Below are 18,742 nucleotides of genomic sequence, written 5' to 3' on the forward strand. Positions count from 1 at the left end.
AGATACCATGTTTTTAAAAATAAGACTATCTATGGAGACAAAACATCTCTTATTCACAAAATACTGAGTTTTATGTATACAGCTTTTACAAAATCTTTCTTCTCAAGAAAGCACTGTATGTTTATCTGGTCTCCTGGAATACAGAGAAGGGACATATGGTGAGCATTTTTGGACCATCAATCAGATTCTAGCTCATCAGTCAAATCTTTGCAATGTAAACACTGACCTAAAGAGCAAGGTTGTTCCATGATATTTTATAAGTGTAATTTGTAATATTATATACTTTCAGATTCTACACTGGAAGTATTTTAAATTTCTCAGTGTGAGAGTTTTACCATCTGACATTACTTCAAGAAGAATTGTTCTCCTGAAAAGAATGGATAAACACCTCTAAAAATCAAGCTCCCCTACATCTGAAAGCATACTTGCAGAGACAGTAAAAATAACTTGTCACCTTAGTTAACTCTTGGTTGACTCAAGACCCTCTATACTCCCCCAAAGACTTTGTATTTGGCAGCAGGATTGGTGATTCTCGCTTCCTTTTACTTGGCCTGTTGTTGGGTTCTTTTGTGTTTGACATCCAAGTGATATTGCTGAAAAGATTTTGTCTTTGCAAATTTGTTCATCTGAGTTTTCAGTATCAAGAGACCTACAAACGAGTATAGAGCTGTCATGTTACAGGAAATCAATGACTATAATTTTCAGTCAAAGGAAGTGAGATAACTGCAACACAACTGGGTGGTTTGGGAATGGGCTGAACAACATACCCTGGGAGAGGTGAGGTGTTTGCTCACACTGCCTCTTCTTGGCTCCAGTATTATATTCCTCGTATGTAAGATAAACTTTCTTAAACCCTTGCAATTTAGATATGGGAAGGTCTTGAAAACTTAAGGTGAAATTAAGAATTTGACTTGTGAAAATCTTGATGTGTTGCATTAAGTGCTGCTGATTTGCCACACTGTGGGGAAGTTTATAAGGCATCACTTCCACCGTAAATTTAACAAGCAGCACGGAACTGGAGACAGGAGGCTCTGCCACCTGGCCATAGCTGCAAACAGTGGAGCAGTACCCTACTGTGTAGTCGGCCTCTTTGGCTTCAGCATTAACACAGGTAAAGTTGGCTTGAAAATCATCAGAACTCTATAGTCTTACATATATGCCACTTCCATTGGATGTAAATTCCAGGTCAGGATTTCCTAAGGCAAAGCATTTGCTTTGGATCTTGAAGCAGAAATGTAATGTCAGCTCTAGACTTGAAAGAGTAACTCCCTCCTCTTTTCTAAAAACCCTGGTTTAAGGGTCAGGCTCTCCTGTTCCTCTCTCTATTTCAGTTTTATATATGAAATAATTACCTATTAAAAAAAGTTTACAGAATGTTTAAAAATCTCAAAAGATAACCCTTAAATTATGAAATAAACTGTTCAAACACTGTGTAAACTATATTTTAAACTGACCAGTCGTGGTAAATTATTTGGAACATAGATAAACAAGATGGGTATTTTGTTCAGCATGCTAGGCCAATTGTTTGTGAAACATTCTTCAAAACCTCTTGAGAAAATGCTGAGAGACATAATGGAGCATCAAGGAAGCATGAGGCTCCACAGGGCAGGCTGAGTGGAAGATGACACAAGGAAGATTCTCTGGAGCAGTCGTTTTGGGTTCTGAGCCCAGACCACAAATTGCAAAAAAAAAAACCCCGGGAAGTCAAGGGAAACACAGTCCAGTAAAATCGTCTGAGAGCAGATCTTTCTCAATGCTAAACCTAGCTATGTAGGGTATGGCTTGGGTGGTGGTGAGGTAGCAAGAAGCTCACCCTGAGCCCCAGTGACCAGCTTTGTCCTGTGTGACACTCAGAGCTGACATGTCCAGTCTAGACATGCCTACAACAGAAGCCATGGGGCAGGGCTGGTCATGGCATCCTGTAGATATCCCAGAGGCTTGTATTTCAGGTGATCTCTTCCTTTACAAGCTATGGATTGATTTTAAGGGGCTTTAGTGTAATAGGCTTAGCTCTGGCCATGTTTAATCCATTAATCTTTTCGACATGCATTAGTTTGCTAAGAGGCAAGGCAAATTCAGGATGACAGTGAAAAGGAGACCACATTCAAGAAGTAATTATTTCCATGTCAAAAACTGAGCATGAAGCTAATCTGCATAAAGCTAAGAGACTCCTTTTAAAGTTTAGCATAACCAGGAACACGGGTAATATCTCAGGCATTACTTTATTTCAGATATGGCACATAGTTCTGAGCTAAATTTAAAAGCAATTAATTTTCAGCTCTGATTCACCTCTAGGATTTCCTGAGTGTCCAGCATCTCCACCCAGAATAGATTTTGTCACTGGCCACCCTGGTGCCAAAGCCATTGCTACTGCCACACAAAGTGAAGGGCCAGCAGGTAAATTCTTGAGAGATGGATGGGATTTCCAAATATAACTCTGGGAAATTTCCTATTATCAAGGATCTAACAATTTAACAAAGAGCAGATGACTGATATTAATCACACCAAAGTAAACAGGTTTGATTAGAGCACAGTGCCTGTGCTGACTCAGGGCTTGCAAACGTGTTATGCTCAGACATTGTTCCTTCAGCAGTACTTGACACTTCTGCTGCCAGCAAAGCCCAGTTCCCTTCAGTAACACTGGCATTCATGCTAATAAAATTGATTTTAAATTAAATTCTCTGACACAAACTGACAAAAGCAAAAGCATGAGAAGACAGAGGGCAAGACCGTGAATTCATTAACCCAGAGGTGACTGTTGGGCACTTGTGACTTCGAGTCCCATGCCTCCAGAGCAGGGATTGTGTGTAGGGCAGGTTGGCTTCTTCATCACACTGAGCTCTTTGCTGTCCAGGACATGCCTGCTACACCACCACAAACTCCATCCCATGCACAGGGTCTCATCAGAGCCATGACCACTTTGGTGCTCGTGCATCAGCATGACAAGGTGGGTACGTGCTGAAAAGTGAGACAGGAGTAATGTTTCTCAGTACAGCAGATTGAGGGTAGGACTCTGCTCAGCTGACAAGACCAGAGGATTTGAGTTCCTTCAAACTGAGGAGAGAGACAGATCTCAAAGGAGAGGGAGAACAGGAAGTGGCAGGGCTTTTGCTTGTCTCTTGGCATCCTTTAGAAGAGGGAAGCAGCTTCCAGTGCTTTGCAAAGGATTGTCAAGCCCGAGGTGGTTAGGTGTGCAGCGCGAGCCTCAGCATACTTAGTATCCCACGGGACTTTGGCAGAGGAACTTCTAGTCCTGGGCCTAAGTTCAGCCAAAGCCCTGGTCACTGCTGGGAAAGTACAGTAGCCCTAAGTGCCAGGAGAACCTAAAGAAAGGTCATTTAGGTGCTTCTAGGTTGGGAAGCTAGCTGAGCAGGATCTTTGTCATATTGGACTCGGGTTTCCCATAAATGTCCCAGATCCTACTCAAGTTGTAACAGCTCCTCCATCAATCTGATCATAAGAGATTTTTCTAAGATAGAACAAGCAACTCTTGCCTCATCTGTTCCTGTGATGCCCAGCACAGCTGATGGTTCTTTCTCTCTGTGCTGAGTGGGACAAGTTGATGGGGCTGGGTACTGCAAGAGACACACAACTCACTCGTGAAGGCACCACACAACAACCCCAACACCACGCTGAGGGGCAGAAAAGCTAACTTATACATTTCAGTCCAGCTCAAGAACAGGCAACAATGTCCCAGTAAACCAATGGAGAGGAGCATTATCACCTCATACCTGAGCCCCATTCCCGTATCCTGACATACATACAGTACAGTCCATCCTTGCAGAAAACCACCTCCGTGTTCTAGTGTGCAAGAAAAAAAACACTACATGGCTAACATTGTTGTGTCCTGCTTTGACAGGTGAACAAACACTCCAAAGTATGGTAAAAAGCTCCAGGATCAATGCTGCTTCTTTCTGTGAGCTGGGAAGAAGACTGCGTGCCTCCCACTCAATCCTTGTCAAACAAAACTTCATGTACAGCAGCAGAACATCATTTCTTGTTTCGCCAAGTGCAAGAAGGTTCCTATTTGCTTCATTATCAGATGTTATTTCTTGGCTTTGATACTGTTCCCAGTTAATTCAAAAGGATTTTTGTCTTCAACTCTGATGTAGCAGCATTACACCCATTTCACACTTGCACATTTCAAGAGAGATTTCTTATAACTCTTAGGGGATAATGTGCCTGGAGGATTGGGGCTGTTCTGATTTTTGGTTTGTCAGTGTTATGTATCTGTTTAGTTAAGCTATGTTTCAGACACGTCATACAAAAAACACAGGCAGTTGATAATTGAAATACCTACAGAATACAAAAGTTGTAATACCTTCTTGAAAAAAATGCATTCTGAATTTTGTCAGAGCTTGACTATTAGCCATTAATTTTCCAGCTGGATGCCAAAACTTTTAAAGAACATATCATATCAACAAATAAATCGGGCAGTAATTTTTAATAGTCATTAATTCAATGTTTCATAGACAGAGCACTGAAAAAATGACGAGACATTCCAGCAGTAGTTACGAAAACATTCATCCTTTAACAAGGACACATTAGTTAGCAAGCCAGCTTTGAAAATAGATTGACTGTAGCTGTTTTTTAAAACAGTTCCGAAAAGACTGCGAGCACATCTGCTGCACGTTAAACTGGAAAAATCTGGCACCTGGAGAACTGTTACATACAACGTAAGGACTGTCAGACCCTGCAATAGATCCCACACCAAGAACTCTGTGCAATGTAAAGCAGGTTATGTCAGACTCAAGAAGCAGTATTAGATTCTGGACACAGCACACAGTAGAAATTTGACATGCTATTTAAGGGGAGCAGAGGCAAACCAGCTTGCTCAAGCTGTGACTTCTGATGCAGGAATTAAGGTTTAGAAACAATCTGTGACCCATCCATTAGCTTATGCCAGTGGGGAAAAGACTGTCCCCTGTCCCTGTTTTGCACTGACTGCTGGATAAACCCCTGCACCTCCTTCTGCAGGCAGTGTGGGTGGGGAGCTGGCTCCTGGGTGGGAAGCAGGACCAGCAAGCCGGCAGGTCCTCCTGCGAGTCATGCTGGGAGCTGGCAGGGCTGCCTTCCCCTAGAGGAGGGGATCCGGGAAGCAGATATAATTCAGCTGCTAATAACTGAGCTGTACCTAAAACAAAGCTTGAAGAAGAGCTGCATTTTAACCCTTGGGTTGCTGGTCTCCTACAGCATTCATATTCATCACCTGCTTCTCCCTGTAAGGGGAGAAGTCTCTGCTATCCACTGTGACACTGGAGGTAAGAAGGAGTCTGACAATAGCAGGGAGCTTTTTAGTCTGATCTACCAGCAGTAGCCCAGAGCTCCAGATGCCCTGCCTGTGCACCCTAGGGACAGAGCTTCCCATCTAATAGCTGGTGTCTGAGCAGACCCTAACTCTTGCTGGCTTCTCACCCAATGCATACACTTTGAGACACTGTAGGTGACAGCCCTGAGCATCTCAGGCTGTGTGTGTCCCCTCTAGAAGGCAGGCAGGCATTAGAGGAGCAGAGCACTCTCTCCGGATGACACAGAAGGAAAAAAGGGATGCATATGGCAAGGGGTGAGCCTCAGGTTGCAATAGTGAGACAAGAGTGGGGGGAAGGAAACAGGATGGAGGTATAGGTTTTCCCAGGATGGGTGCCAGAAAATTCAGGTTTCCCTTGCCGATTTCTATGCTGCAGCTGCTCATCACCAACAAATCCTGCAGCATTCAATTACCTGGGGTTTGAGTTCCCATAAGAAATTTAGGAGGGAGAGAAGAAAGGGAATGGGGTCTTCTGAGGGTAGTCCAACTTTGTTCTGGGTTCGCTGAAGTGCATTTTGGGACAAGCAGGCTGAACAGGGGACAGAGCCTTGACCACAAAATAGCTAAAAGTCCTTTCACAAATTTTACGAGGTCTGGGAAAGTTTTAGAAAATGAGAAAATTATGCAACTTTCTCTTAGAGCTGCAAAATACAAAAATATATGTATAATGTGTATTGACTATAATGATTGTTGGTTGTGACTCATCAGCCACATAAACTTCTGTTGCTTTGAATCTTCCATGAAATGGGGGGAAAGAGAAACAGGGAAAATCATCAACAAATATTTGTTTTCTGTGAATTTTTTTTCTTCTGTCTTTTCCAGTCTTTCTGCTTCAGGTTCTGTACACAGAAATGTATAATTAAATGGAAATACTTGTCATGAAAATACTACAGCCGGCTAGAAGCCATCTACTGCAATATCTAAAGACCTTTTAGAGGATTAAAGGTAGGGCAGGGGATCACAACTTTGTTTAGCTCTGTTTTCAGTGTGTGCAAATTATAATTTGCTTCTGTATTTTTTTCTTGATTGCTTCATTTGGGTGGTTTGTTCCTGCTACATCCTGGGGCTTTTTGCTTTCCCTAAGTAACACCTGCTGTTGATAAATCTCTGTACCATACATGCTACACTCCCGTGTTTAAGTACTCATTAAGTCTAGTGGAAATCATTTGCTTTGGGTGGTCCTCACCACATACACTAATCTCCATTCTGTGCTCTACAAGAAGCCAAGAATAGAGCAGGCCCCGCAAAATGTGATCTGCCAAGCAAGCCTGCTAACAGGGCTTCAATGAGCCAAGGCTCTGTTAAGATCAATGGTTTGGTTCACAGGGATATCCTATGCATATTCCTGCCAGTCACAGATTGCTGTGTGTAGATGTTAACCCAGTCAGAAAGAGTGCAGTCTGCCAGGCTGTTGGATGCAGAAAAGCTCTTGTGGGGTTGTGCTGCTCTGGCACAAGGAAGTAGCCAGGAGCCCACACCAAGCCAAGTGGGTTGGAACGTGCAGATAGCACAAGTGCCAAATCTCTTAACAGAGAGAAACTCTGGGGAAGCTGAGCCTCTCCAACATAGCTTTCTTCCCTCCCGAGCATTACTTTCAGTCTCATCTGGCTCAGATTCAGGAACTGGTTTTCATTCAGTCATTATTTCAAGTTGGCCCAAGAGAACTTCTCAGGCATCTTAGTAATTTGTAAGTGCGTGCCCTGGGAAGGCAATGCAGAACCAGAGCACCACGGGCACAGAAATGTGCAACACCCTCGACTCAGGAGCTCTCCTGGAAGAGTCCTGCCCCACAGCAGCTGGATCAGGCAGGGGAGGAGCTGGCTGCCCCTGCAAACGTCCTGAGTGTCAGCAAACCCCTTCCCATCAGGGGGCTGAGGGAAAGGGCTGACGCTGCCTCAACATTATCTCACTGATCAGCCAGCCCACGAGCTGCGTGGGATTTACCAGGACACAGAGCTGAGGAAAATCAGACCATGCTTAGCCAACTCAGCAAGAGCACAGGAAGTTTTCAAGAGTGGAAGCCTTTTCTCATATAGTATTAAAGCATGACATAATAAAAACTGGGAATTACTATACATAATAGTGCTGGGGACTACCCCTAAAATTTCCTGTCTCAGCTCAACTTCTCCCAGGACATGAAAAACCTGTCCTGTTCAGTGATGTGTGCTGAACTGAAGCATTCCCCCTTCACAATGCCCTGTGGATTTGGTGTAGGTATTTGCATTTTCTCAACATGCTGGCTGTCACAAGCACTGTCTTGCTGCCATCCCCCAGCCAAAACAGGGAAGCCATGGTCTCTTTGTGGTCACACTGTCTCACCAGTAAGGCCAGCGAAGTAGATGTGACCTTGTTATTTTCTTCTGCTCTTGCTGTCGTGGAAAATAATCATACCACAATTGTGGCCACACTGAACCACTCCTCATTTCTGATTTCTCTTCTCTGAGTAGATAAGAATGACCTAGGGCCTCTTAGTGTGTTTTACATCAAAGACTGATGAAGAGTCCTGACAGCCTTGATGTCACTGCTGTAAATAAACCATTAATCACACTGCCATTCCAGGGAACAGCCTTCTCCCAGAGGGCATGAACCTCCTTCAGGTCACTAATATAAACCACATCTCCACTAATCCCGTGGGGTGGAGGTAATGTCAGGGCTTTCAAGGTGGGCTGGCTCTGTGTCAGGGGGACACTCCATTACTCTCATTGTAGTGCATAGGTCATTGTTATGGTTCCAGTGAATTTTAAGTGGTCAATGAATGGAGAATACAGAAAGGAGTTACAGTAAGAAATGGAAAGAATAGAAGGCTCTGTGTACTGTCAAAAATTCTGCTTTGTAGTTGAACACTGCATAAAAAAAATCAGTATAGAGGTGCAAGAGAAACAATAGGGCCAGTGATCTAGCAGAGAACCAGAACAGTGTGGTTCTAGTACATACTGCAGAGCCTAATACCATGAATAACAAAAATTATTAAAAATTGATCTAATTTTAAAAGCCATGCCAGGCCACTGTCTTGCCAGCATATATCTTCAGTAAGATTGTCAGTGGAAATAACATCTTTTATACATATAAACAAGCATTAAATGTATATGAAACTATATTATATACTATAATTATCTATTATATAATTATATATATATTCTATATAATGCATCCTAGGTATTATATATTTGCACACACACATAGATATGTATCAAAATAGCATAATAGTGAGGTGTAAAAATACAGCTAAAACCAAAGTCAGTCAAACCTGACTCTGCAGCTGAATTGTTGAGCCATCATGGGTGAACTGCAAACAGAAATTTGGCCTTCTGACAGAGTAGTTTTTGCAATGGGAACTGCCTCGTTAAGCATGGCTGTCTACATGTTCTAGTGAAAAAGCAGCATAAAAATAACTATACAACAGAGTTGGTTGCTGCCTCCCTGCTTTAGAGACTCCTGAGGACAGCCTGTGATTCCCAAAGTTATTCAAAGTAGCCCTAAATCAGAGAGCTCAGGGCTGCTCTGAACTACACTAATACTTTTTTCTACAATAAATTATACTTCTAAAATGTGGTCTCAAGGGCATGTGAGCCAGATAGCACTGGCCACTTTCACACACTCCCTCCACACCACAGCCTGGCACAAAGACTGCTAACACAGCTTTCTGTGGCCAGAAGAAACCCCCACACTTTCCCTCTGGAGGCTGAGTCTAAACTTTAGGGCTGTGCACTGTGGTTTTTATGATCAGTCCAGACAGCACAGTTTTGAAGCCACACTCAAAGAACCTCTGCAGAGCTGTGGATGGCAGTGAGTGGCTGCAGGAAGCTCGGGCACATTACATCCCTCCTCTTGGAAGGAGATGTGTAGTACAGCCAAGAGGGGCTTCACACCATCATCCCCCAGGCCTCCCCCAGCTTCACCAGCTGGGCTGGTTTTAAGACTCCCAAATGAAATGCAACATCTCATGACTTGACTTCTCTAAATACTTAAAAGCCTGACACTTGCTAACCCAAGTGGACATAAAAGTGGGTCTTCACAACCCAGGCTACTCTCCAAAGGCAGATTTCTTACAAGAAAACCACCCAAATGGTCTGCTTTGCATGGCAGATGAGGTGCCTCAAAAGCCCAAGCTCTCATCAGCACCACAAATACAGCTAATAAACTACTAACACCTCAGGTAACTAAATCACAATTCTGCTGGACTCCATCTATTTAAAACACAGTCAATGACAGGACTAAAACTCTGAACTTCCCCTGCTGAAAATTCGGGTGACCCTCACTTGCCTGGTAGCAAAACAAGCCAGGATGTGTAGGGGTGTCCATGTTAGCATAAGCCTGACTGTAAAAGCCTGACTCCCTTGCTTGATGCTTTAACCAGGACCAGAAGACAAGATTGCTGACTTGGAATGGAGTTTCTTAAAAGAAAAATTAACTAAAGAAACGTTTTACTCTACCAAAGCACAGATTGTCTTTGGAGTCTAAAACACTGCTGTTTAAAAATGCCTTTTGCAAACCAAGGGTCGTGAGTTTCCAAGCTGTCAAAAGACTCCCTCTCATTATAACCATACGTAGGTGAGGATTCAGCACTGTCCAACACTGAGATTCATGAGCTGGGCCTCCCACGAGCACCCTTGGGGAGATGAGCACAAGGTAAGCTGCCTTCCACTTCTGTCAACAGAAGCTCAGCTGTGTTCTCCTAAGCCCCATGCCACAGTCTGCATACTTAGTTTTTTAATACAATATTCATTTCAATTTTAACTTGTGAGTCTGTTTATACATCTACTTTGAGTCTTTTCCATGCACAATCTTCTGAATTTCAGTTGCAAGGCTGAATCCCTCTTCAGCAACAATTATTTTTTAAGAAACAACAGTTAAATAAAGGTATGGAATTTTGAACTTTACCTTTTTGTATTTTCTATGAAGAATATGAGAATGAAATATGACTATTTCTATGAAGAATATAGTTTATAAAATAAGGAATGAAAATATGTATTTAAACCATGTTTCATCAAATCAGGGAGACTTTAGAAGTCAATTTGTTATTAAAAAAATACATGGATGATCTGCCCAATACATATATTTAAAGCTATTCGGACAGCCTGGGACAATAAAAGAGTATTAGCTTTATTACAACCTACATTTGACTGAAATAAAGTTTCAGAATATACCAGAAAGAGCTAGACAGAAGATACCCATGAGGTCTTGAGAAGCAGAGATAAGCACACATTAGTGCTCCTCTGGCAGAGACTGATGTTTATCTGTGCATTTCTGGAGTTGCCAGCGAGCACCTTGGTGAAAATGAACCCAGAAAATGCACACATGGTCCGTACACAAAAGTCCTCAATATCTGTCTGGAGTGAGGCCCTCTGTGTCTCACCACATCTGTCAGTGCAGGTTTGCCACCAGCCTTCCTACCATGCCCACTCCCTTACACCTTGTCACTACCTTACACTCCCTTACAACCTTCCAGAGAAGAGGGATCAGTGGGGTCTGCAGCTAAGGGGAGGCTGGGTTTGCTGCTCTTCAGCTGTCCTGCACATTCCTTATTGCTGGGCCTGGACATGAGTGGCCACTTCCTTTTTACCTCTTCCCTTTCCTGAAGAAAATGCAACGGCTCAGCATGGGAAAAGCAGGCAGCAGGACCTACTGGTGATCCTAAGCTGCTACCAGCAGCCTGATGCCCTCCACACCATGGCTGACCTTGCATGGTGCCTAAAACTGGTCCCAATGCACTTGGCTTTCCTCTCCAAGCTATCAAGCAGAGTTTACAGCCCTGAAGTAGCCTGAGATTTAAGAGGCAGTTTCAGATGATGTAGCCATCCTTGGTCACCAGGAAGGCTCCACAGTTCCCTTCCAGTCCAGGGAAGAGCAATTGCTTTTAAACAAATGAATAATGTTTAGCATTAACTAAGAATGCCTCAGTCCCATGTGTATTCTACAGTGTATCCAAAAAGGTCTTTCTTCTAAACAAAAGGGAAACTAAGTATAACCAATAAATTTTAATACCTTTAAAATGTTACACTGTTTTGTGAAGGCTAGGGGGATGCTGAGCATTAAAGATTTACATTACAGGACTTCTTATATGATATGCAAGGAAACATACATTTCTCAAAATTATCATTTACTTCCAATCTACATTTTACATAATGTAGGAAAAGGCTGCATTTAAAGCATAGGGGTAAGGGAAAACCTTACCCCTGTGTGGAAGTACACTGGACTGAAGTCTAAGTCTGCAAAATTTCAGAGACACAAAAGCATCACTTATTGACTTTTTTTTTTTCTCTGATGTTTGCAAGTGTAATAGATCTTGAGCTTTACTGATGAGCAAAACTGTACGCAGACACTCAAAACTGTTTCAGAATTATTGTTAATTACAAAGCCCTTGATTATGCCTGTGAGCAAACCAGGTCCTTTTATTTATTTTTCTTTTGTCATACAACATGTGTTATCAGGAACAGTAATTGTTCCCCCAAAAGAGAATTTCTGCCCATTGGAATACACAGCCTCTCTTTCCAACTTACAATTTGTATTAAAGAATGGACATATTTAAAATTAATCAGGCCACTTTTTGCATCTATTTCTGTAAGTACCGCTGGCTATTGTATTGCTGTAACACATCATCAAGGAAATGGCCAGTGGGAGCAAGAGTTCTGCAGATTGACAAGACAAGCAACATTTATTAAAAGCAAACTGTCAACTTTTGTACTTCAGATAAACACTTTGATTTAGGAGGGTCAGAGACAGGCAGAAGGTGTCAGCAGACAGACTGGAAGGTCTCTGGGACTTTTCAAGAGATTTATAAGTTGACTTTTGTTTAGCTGCTTGGTTTTTAAGCATTTTGGTTTCTTGGAGGTATGCAACCCAAGCTGACATACATCCTAATTTTTCTGTGTGCTGACTATGAAAGTTTAATAAAAACACTGCAAATTTTCACTGTTCTCAGTGATTTAGCAGGAAATCTCAATAATCTTATAGGGAAAATGACCTAGAAATAACCTTTGATCTGCAGCCTATGTATGCATCATAAAAACACAGAAACACAGCACAAAATGCTGCAACAAAGACCTGGGTTTTTTGAGTCAGCAGGCTGCAGAGCACTTTGTGTCTAATGAAATGGTCATTGCTTTCCACATCGGTAGAGCAGTTGGACCAAAATTCTCCTGACCTGTGGGTACTGGGAGAGGATGCTGTTCTCTACTCAGACACATTTATACTGTCAGCCCCAGAACTGGTCCTAACTTTAGGGAGAGCCTGTGGCAACAAAGAAATTCTTACTCTGTCACACTCATATGAGAGATGTGGGGAACCAAGAGCAGCTGAGGGAAGGGCAGATGCATGGGATGCAGAAAGATATCTGTCTGTCCACACTGAATTTTCCTTGTCTTTCCTCCTGCAGCATGTGCTGTGCCAGGGCTCATCCAGAGGCCAGGAAAATCATCTCTCCTCGTGTTGCTCAGAAGCCTTAGGGCAGTGTGGTAACACTGCTGCCAAACTGACTCCTTACAAACAGGAACTGATGGCTGAAGCCCCCGGGCTCCAGCCTTTTATGCATTTCATGGAAGATCTGCTGGTAAGTAAGGAGCCCTGTTCCCAAGGGCACCATCAGCATTTCTGATCTGGGGTCTGTGCGTGTCCCCACCGCTGCTGTTAGACCACTTGTGATGGAAGAGCCATGGTGGAATTTTCTCTTGAAACCTCACTTTTAAAACAGCAGCATGGAAAGTAGTTTTTTGCCTTGACTTATTATGGAAAACACATATGAGTAGAAGGTAGTGCGACCCACCTCCTAGAATATTGTGCCCAGTGCAATATCCTATCCTTTGCTGTTGGAAGTCATTTAAAAGAACATTTTCAACTTTTCCAAGATGCTAGCCAATTTGAAAAGGAGATTGCTAGTGGTGTTATAATAGCTGCTTACTTTTATTCACAATATCTGCTTTGCTGTATGTGTTTTCCTCCTGTTTCTGCAGAAAAGGTTATTTCCTTGACCTTCACATGGTTTGGGAAAAAGGTTTGCATTTTAGATTTTCATTTTAATTTTGTTCTAGTGTTTAAAGAACAAAAATGAGACTGTAAGCTCCCTGGAGGATGTTCAAGGTACAAGCTGTGAGCCAGATGCAAGCTATAAAACTCCTAAGTTGAAACTCCTTGCAGGCAGCTGTAGTCACCTGTCTTTGGGGAATTCAGGTCCCAGTGTGCCTTGAAGCCAAGGCCCTGGGATCAAGGAAACATATTTAATGTTCTGACCCAGGGCCTCCTTGGTGGTCATGTTTGTCTTAAAAGCACTGATTGTTATCTATTTGATTTTTATGCAAATTAATTTTCCCCTCCAGAACTCCTGTCCAGAGAAGACTTTCATGAGATACCATAGGCTTCTACACACAAATTAATTGTGATCAAGTATGTCTTCAAATAAATGCAGCATAGACATGAATATGCAGATTTACTAATATTGTTGCTTACCATCTTGCATAAACTGAAATGATGGTTATTTACTTCATTAATCCCATGATCTATGAAAGAGACAAACCTGCTGCTTTATTGCTGGAAAGTTCCCAGCCATTCCAGTATATCTAAACCACAGACAAATCCAACAAGGTCCCCATGGAAAAGTTAACATTTTTGGGTAAACGGTTTAAGTACCCAACTCTGTCTCAGGAGCAACAAAGTCCTTGGCCCAAAATGCAAATCTTAACTGGGCTCACATATACCATTAACTGTGCAACACACACACTAAAAAATTATAATTTTGGTGTGCTCACTACTGTGAACCAGCTTGACAGATAGCCTTCCTGGGTTACAAACAGCCACATCCAGAGCACTCAAGATGCAGGCTCTCATCAGCACCCCAATCAAAGATGAGCTACACATCTTACATCTGCCCAGGAATGGATGAGAAGCATGATGGGGCCCTGATATGTTTTGCGTGAGGGTAGGTGTTTAAGAAAACAAGAAAAAGAAGGAGCAGGAAATGTAAAGAGGAGCACAAAGAGAGACTAAAGACTCTCAGATCCAAAAAAGCACTGATAGGATAGTCCTTGGGTTTTGGGTCAGGTGCTGGGTCAACAAAGTTTGGGTTGTTTCATCCCATGCGTGTCTTCAGGACTTTTTTGAATGCTTTGGAAATCAAAAGGATTGTGGTTAAGACGCCCATGTCCATCATCATATTGTGACCCACAACCTGGAATACCCTGCATTTTTGATTACCAACTGAGATTGAAAGTAACTCCATGTCAAGACAAAAAGTTAATTTATGTTGGGTCCTTGTCATAGTTCCAGAAGTCTGCAACAGCTACTAGATACATTAAAAAATTATTTCTTCATTCTGGATACTTTTGTACATGTTATAGATGTGGAACTTCAGTGTTACAAGGAGTAATGACTGACATTTTAAACTGAAGCACAGGAGCCATCTCAGCTCACAGTTATTTTTAAAGAATATTGAAATAAAATAACATCTTAAGTTAGTCCATAGGTAATTTCAAAGCACTGTGCTGTATAGAAAGAGAAATAAGTGAGCTCTGGACATGTAATTTGTTTAAGTGCTTTCCTTGCAAGTCTGTTGGTTTTAGTCCTATTGGGCCTATTGCTGAGGAAAAATTGTGTTCATTTAAGCTTTAAGAGAGGCTCAGTGCTGAAAAATGTTTAGTTCCATTAGACAAATTATACCAGTTAGAATTTATGCATAAATCAGAGGCAGAGCTAAATTCAAAAATTAACAGATTTTGTTTAGATGGCTGTGACCATGTTTCTGCTTGCTACAAAAAGAGGGTATTTTTCCTTAAATTATTTTATTTGTTTGTACTGGAACAATGTGCTCAGCACAGAATCTATCATTCTGTCCAAGTCATCCGTTAACTTCATCCACTTTCTCAGATGTTTATAGTTCCCTATCCTATATTGAGTGAAAAATGGACACCAAAGCCACAGGTTGACCTGAGCTGACGTAATATTTGATTGCCTCCATCCCAATTAGCGGGTGAGAGCTGGTGTTGACTTCCAAAGTCTTATGCACAGCTTGTAATTGATTTCCATTTGACCTGCTGTGTTTAATTTTGTTCATCAACGAGTTTCTGGATCATCTTTGTTGTTTGTTTGTGAGGGGGTGAGGTCAGTGCACCATATGTAGACCTGGGTCCACAGGAGGAGGTCACTGGCAACTGTCACCTACTGAGGGACCACCAAGGTCCATTTTAGATGCAGAAACAACCTTTTCATCCATGAGTACTGGGAAACACCACAAAATTCAAAAGATGCCAAAATGAAAAAGACATTCCTAATAAAAACTAACAAATTTGTCTTCACTATTTTATTTGACGAGTATTTTTGAACATGCAGAGACTTTGGTTTTCAGAGAGAAATCTGGGAAGACTTCATGCTGGTGATATAGCAGCTCTGGTGAACATATGTATCCTTAAGTAATGGCATAAACATAGTATTAACCACAGATATGATTACGTCTTTAGTAAGTACACTAAGAATAAAAGATTTCTGACCAAGCACAACAGTGTGGTACCAGGAGCCTGTTCTATCACCTACATTGTCCTCCCCTGTGCATAATTGAAGGTTCATTCATATGATCAAGGTAGATAATATCAAGGTGAAATTATCTCAATCCATCAGGGCAAAATAATGATCAACTCTCCCAAAGGTATTGCAGTATCAGTAACCCAAAGAAATTCCCTACACTCAACTTCAGAACTCACCTTTTTGTGTGTGTGTGCAAACATGGCCATCTCATACATTGTTTACTTCTGTTAATAGAAGAAATACTTCTATTTCCAAACAAGTATTTCAAAGCTCATTGCATCCTGCAGGAAGACGTAGTTACTGGATGCTGTGGAGCATCACCCTTATTTACATGAAAGTGCTTCCTGTTAGCATGGTATCCTCCATTCCCCGGCCTCATATTTTGTCTGGTGCATGTGGCTAAACACTCTATAAACAGGAAGGACACTTGAAAGATCATCTAAATAAACCCTGGTGTGTATAATTCTCTGGTAGGTTAATGAGGAAGAGGTTGGCCAAAAAAAAAAAAAGAAAATTGCTATATGCAAGACAACAGTTCTTATGAAAGTAAAACGCCTTTGCATATGAGGCCTCTGCACTGACTAAAGCCACTCTGTAAGTAAAAGTCTAAACAAAAGGAAAACCTAAACTTGGCTGTTATGCGTGACTTCTCGCAAGTAAAAGCACACAGATATGTTCAGTCCCCATGTGGTCCCAGGTGAAGCCAGAGGAGTTACACAGAAGGGATTATCTTGCAATCCATTTGCATTTAAGTGCTCTGCCACCTCTGCTCCCTTGTCAGCTGGCTTTATGACTCCTTCTGTGGACTTTGCACCTCCAAGATGCCCAAGGCAGACAGTGTGGTCCAGCACTGGGCACATCATGGGCAAATGTTAAAAAACAATCTAGCTTAAGATGGACAGTAAAGCTGCTGAAAACTCTACATCATTTGTCAACTTTTTTGTCCCTCTTCCAAAAACTCCCAGAGACTCTTGTTCTTCATATTAACTTCTATTTTCTAACGTTGAAATTGTTCAAATAAGCAATGCTATTTTACTTTAGTTCTCAGATTGGTCCTTATTCCATCCAGATGTTACTGCTCATACTCCTGTCTTCATTTAGAGCAACACGTTGTAGAATATCTAATCTTTAAGTCACTTTTACTTTAATTCACCACTATATTTTTTAAATGACTGTGTTTGACATAAACCACTGGCTGGTTTCACAACTGTGGTGTCTCCACCTTTGGCAAAATGTTCACTTAGTTGTTCCATCCACCTTTAATGGAATTGCTGGAACCACTTAAAATCCATTAATATACTACAAATTACAAGCACAAATCATATCTGGTGAATTAGTGCAGTTGAGAAGACTGAATAACTTCTACTCAAATCAAGTCCATAGCAAATGTGTGACTATAGTTTCCAAAAATGTTAAAGATTTTCCACAAATATTCAGAATTAAATATATATTTGGAAATATTTATCCACTTTTGAGTCCCTCTTTTTTCTTTTTAGTTTTCATTTGCTAGCACATTCTATGGCCTTTATACATCAAATTTGTTGTCACTAACTCTCAGCTACAAATGCATTTTTACGCATTGTATTAAGCAATTTTAATGCTTTTTTTGTTTTTGTGTACACTTACATATGTATTATTCCCATCAATTCCACATAGTAAAACATTCCTCAGGCACTAGATCGCCTGCTTGCTTATGCCCCTTATTGAATTCCATGGTGATGTGCCAGACAAGAACCATTTCTTGGCTTTATCCAGCCCAAGAAAAACTAACATCACCTCACAGCCAGTGCTGAAAGTCCAGCTGTTCAAAATGAAACTCACTTGAAACAACCTCAAAGTTTCCAGTCAGTGTCCTCAAATGCATTTTTTGAGAACTTAAAGGATTTAAGAATGTAGATTCTTGAATTAGACTAAGTCAACAAATTTATGTAGTGAGGAAGGTTTGGATTAAAATGCTTTGGAAGCCAATTTTAAATTTATAGAAATTGTAATTTTATAATGAAAACACAGTGTAATTTTCAAAAATAACACAAGCACTTAAAGAGAAAGCAAATAGTTGGTATCCCTGCTTAGGGAGCCCACTCACGATGGGGTTTTATACCCATTCTAAGCAAGGCAGAGTGCCTTGGTGTGGTATTAAATGAACTGACCTGTTGGGACTGCTGCAGCAGCCTCTTCATGTACTCCACAGCTCTGGACAAAATCTGACCCTGATTATACTAGTCTGGATTATACTGTTCTGGACTTTCTCCCAAGTAGCCAAGATAGAAATTTACTCCGGTATATTCTTTTTATTTATTTATTTATTTATTTATTTATTTATTTATTTTTACTCAGACTTGTTGCTGGTTTTGGGAGAGGTGAAGGAAAAAGCAATATGATCTGCCTCAACCACCCTGCATCACTGAGACTTTCCATCCCATCCTAACACCCTTAACATATTTGCACATCTTCCACTCATCCTTTTTTCCCAAGATAACAAGCAGTGCTAAAACCAAATATGACAGCTGTTGGTACTCAAAAATACACCCTGCCTTGTATGTTCAATTTCTTTCCTTCTCCCAAAACAGAGCATGCAAAGCATTTTGCTGTTGAAACACTTTGTACTTGTATTATCTTTGCTTGTTTTCTCCTCCATTTTCCCTTTCTCTTGTGCCTCTTTCCTCGGAGGAAGTTACTTGCTGGAAAGCTGAATGTGTTTGGACTTGTGCTGGAAAGAAATCAACTGCTGCAGGTGTCCAAACTTGCCAGAACCTGATACTTCCTTATAGGCCAGGGTGGGGAAGAAGTTTCATATTTCACCTTTTCTGCTATTGCAATGGACTCACGTGAATGGTGTCTGTTTGCAACACAAAAAGGATCCAGACAACTGCCAGCATCTCTTGCTGCTGTTGGTTTGTGCTAAGAAGCACTATTGCCTCAGAC

The sequence above is a fragment of the Cinclus cinclus genome, chromosome 5 (genome assembly GCF_963662255.1).
Source record: "Cinclus cinclus chromosome 5, bCinCin1.1, whole genome shotgun sequence".
Taxonomy (NCBI): domain Eukaryota; kingdom Metazoa; phylum Chordata; class Aves; order Passeriformes; family Cinclidae; genus Cinclus; species Cinclus cinclus.